Source organism: Alligator sinensis, unplaced genomic scaffold, assembly GCF_000455745.1.
Source record: "Alligator sinensis unplaced genomic scaffold, ASM45574v1 scaffold382_2, whole genome shotgun sequence".
Classification (NCBI taxonomy): domain Eukaryota; kingdom Metazoa; phylum Chordata; order Crocodylia; family Alligatoridae; genus Alligator; species Alligator sinensis.
Window position 1 is genome coordinate 3,057,528 of NW_005841978.1, and position 3,620 is coordinate 3,061,147.

A 3,620-nucleotide genomic window follows, 5' to 3' on the forward strand; every position below is an offset into this window, starting at 1 on the left:
CTGTGAAAAGTAGAACTGGTTAGAAAATGATAAACTACTACTGCCAAAAATTGAGAATGTTGAAGCTTCTCTTTTAAAAGCATTCAACCCTGCTTTTGAAAAATATTTCTTCTCTGATTATCAATAACAGAAAACTCTTTTTTTTAAAAAAAAGAAAAGGAATATCAAAAAAGGAATATCTTTTTTCTGAAAAGAAAAAAGAAATGACTTTTTCCTAAAGATTTAATTAGAAAGCTGCTTTTAAATTATTATTTTAATGGGCAGAAATGTTCCCACTATTATCAGCAGATTATTATTGGCATATGCTGCAAGGCATGACAAACTGGTAATACTGTGTGTCATAATTTCCCTAGGTGTCCTTCTGCAAAAAATGTCTTCTGCTTGTGTGACTGGTCCTATACATGCATGTTAAAGGATTTAAGGCTCCTTTGCAGGATTAGGGTTTTAAGGACAACTCATTCCTGGTGTTAACTGCCTTCCAGTTAGACTGCATATGTTATTAATAACCCCCTTCTCTGTTTAAATTTACTTCTTCACAAGTGTATGGTTTTCTGGATAAAACCTGGATTTTCTCCTCTTACTCACACTGATAACTTATGCATTATATGAAAGGAAAAAATGGGACTGTTATAAGGAGCAGAACAGTCTTTAGATCCAATAGTTTAGTTTATCAGCCTTCATCTTGACTTGATTGGTTTTATTTCAGTCTGTTTCCTTAGGGTTCTATAAAGGTTCGTCCATGTGGGATGTATCTTCAGACATTTCCCTTCAATAGTCAGTCAGACAATTAAAATTGTGCCTTTTTAAAGGCACATAATCAAATAACTATTATGGAAGCGTATCATGATTTCATCACATTGCATAATTGCACTGTGAAATTTGTTTCAGTCTAGCACATCATATTAAAATAATCAAAGTCACCCTTCCCCCACTCCCAAGCACTTAGTACTGGGGGGAGGGGGAGAATGTGTGAAAGGCAAAGATATTTTGGGAGTAGATAAATTTCATTGAACCAACTGTGTGGGGAGGATGTTATTTTTGTGAATAGCTAACAGATTCAAAGGAAAGACAATCTGTAGGTACCTGACACTATTTCATAAAAATGCCATGCTTTTTCAGCCTTCTTTGTGATTTCTGGCCTGGATACCACAATTATTGGCATACTTAATGCCTGGATTATGCCTTATTTATCTGGTGCTGCTGTGAAGCCCTGCTCTGCTGTAAATTAGGAGCTTCACATTTCACTGTCTTCTCCTTTTAGATTCTTAAACTGCATTGCTGCACAACTGAGCATGAGTTGACAGGTTGTGTAGCTAGGTTGCCTGACCCGTGCTGCTTCACCTGGTGGAGAAATCTCAGTGTTTCTAGTGCTTCACCACCCCCTTAGTAAGAACATTTTTCCTACCATCTAACCTAAACTGCCCTTGCTGCAATCTGAGACCATTGTTCCTTGTTCCATCATCTGCCACCACTGAGAACAGTCCAGCTCCATCCTTCTTGGATGTACCTAATCCCCAGATAGTCCCAGGACTTCCTACTCTCTGTTATAAATTCCATACTGTAAGTCCTATTCCTGCATAGAAACTTCATGAGAAAAACATGGTAGTATCAAGAAATCTTGCCAGTGCTGCATAGAGCTGATAATAGCCTTATAATTAATGTTCCCCTCCATAGAGCCTTACAGGGTCTTTAAACCTCCCCTCTCTTGCCTCCATGTTTCAGACATCTATGCAGTACTTTGTGTAATAGGCAGTCAAATCCCTGCTATCAGGCATGGGAGGAAAAGCCCGAAAAACCACATGGCCCCTTTAAGGCTCGAACTTTTTGAGCTAGCAGTAGCCAGAAATTTACAAGGGAACTTCAGGGAAAACAGAGGGAACAGGGCTGCAAACACGTCAAGAACATGGACACTGAGACTTCTCCACCAGGTGAAGCAGCATGGGTCAGGCAACCAGGAAAGGGGCAGGGCCAGCAGGTATAAAAGCTTACACCGGAAGAGAGAGGGGCACTCAGGCCCAGATAACAGAAGGGAACAGACTGCTCTCTGCTGGATCAAGGGAAAACTGTGACATGGTGAGTAGACTTGTATGGGGGAAAGACTTCTGTTAAGCAAGGTTTGTGTGCATCTGACCATAGAGTGTAGGTACTCCTTCATGATCAAGAGAGAAGTATCTGCCTGCAAGCTGAGCAAACCCATAAAGACAAAGCTTCAGGTTACAGACCGTGTATGTTTAGCCAGAGTGGGAATGATCTTAAATGAGAATGTCTTTTTGATTTGTAAACCTGAAAGAGTGAAGCCTTATGTTATAGGCTGTCTCTGCTTACCCGGACTGGGGATGTGCTTTGGTTAGAATTCTTGTTTGATTAGCAAGCCTGAAAGGGCAAAGCCTCAGGTTACAGATTGGGTCCATTTACCCTGAGTCGGGGGTGAGCTTAAGTGAGTATTTTTGTTTGATTGACATCCAGTGGACTTGAAGTGGCTATAAGGGGCGAGGTGATGTCCTCATAACAGGGTGCCCAACATCCTAGGAGATATACTCCAGTAGGAGGAACAGGCAAGAGGCATAGTAAGAAAAAGCCTTAAGGGTGGAACTACTTCCATTATGAATTCAGTATGTTTAAAGTGAGACAGGTACACTTCTTGGAAATGCCCATAGGATTGCTGTAGACACGTTACAGATTTATCCTAAATGACCTGCTCTTGTTGCAGAAACTCTATAGCAGAGCAGGGAATTAAACGTGTTTTTAGAGTCCATGTCAAGCACTTTTACCACTGAGACTTTCTTCAGATTACTTTAGGTTTTAAGTTTTATGTGTCTTACTGTCGCAGAGCACCTCAGTGCTCTGCTCCTAGAGGGGAGAAACTGCCAGGGAGATAGACAGACAGAGCCCTGGCAGGTCATAATGAGCCCAGCTGAGTGTTGCCAGGGCAATGAGCCCAGCTGCGGGTTGCCGGGGCAGCTAAGGAGAGCCAGCTGTCTGTAGGAGGCAGGGCCTGGCCCTTATAAAGCCCAGGGCTGAGACCAGGTAGGTGGTTTCCTGCCAGCACCTGGAGAGGCAGGAGCTCTTTTGGGTGAGATATAGCAAGAAGCCTGACTTGCAAGTACAGCTTACTATAGCCCTGAGAGGATTGGGCACTATGGTTTAGCCAGGAGGCTCTAGTTTATGTTCAGGCTTGCATATGAGACTGGAGGTTTGGGTGAGGCTGTAGGGGTTGGAGGAGGCCTCATAGTGGGGGCTCACAGTAAAGTGGGGCCCCTGGTGCCACTGCGGGTGCACTAGGCCCTGAGAGTTGCAGGGCAGAGTTGTGGGGTCAGCTAAGCTCAGAGAAGAGTGGCTGAACCTCATAGGGACCCCAGAGGTGTGGGGCCCCTGAGTGCAACCAGTGGGTTGCAGGCGGGGAACAGACCCTGGGTTGTATGTGGGGTATGTAGACTCCAGCCCCAGAGAGGGGCAGCTATGAAATGCCCCAGAAGAGGGCACTAGCGCAACCAGTGGGTTGTGGGTGGGGAACAGACCCCAGGTTGTATGCGGGGTACATAGACCCCAGCCCCAGAGTGGGGCAGTACTGAGAAGCCCGAGGCGGGCACGGCAAGCCCCAGAGAGGGGGAGTGCCATAT

General features: G+C 44.6%; 1 long non-coding RNA gene across 2 annotated transcripts in view; it reads left to right on the forward strand.

Moving 5' to 3' along the window:
• Positions 1-2,012: 2,012 nt before the first annotated feature.
• LOC102380631 overlaps positions 2,013-3,620 on the forward strand; it is a 25,782-nt gene continuing 24,174 nt past the window's right edge. Inside the window, exon 1 of one of the 2 annotated variants that reach the window (XR_323504.3) lies at positions 2,013-2,073. This is a non-coding gene — a long non-coding RNA (uncharacterized LOC102380631). Of the gene's footprint in view, positions 2,074-3,037; positions 3,074-3,620 lie in introns of those variants that run through there. The other variant, XR_323505.3, reaches the window with a different exon arrangement.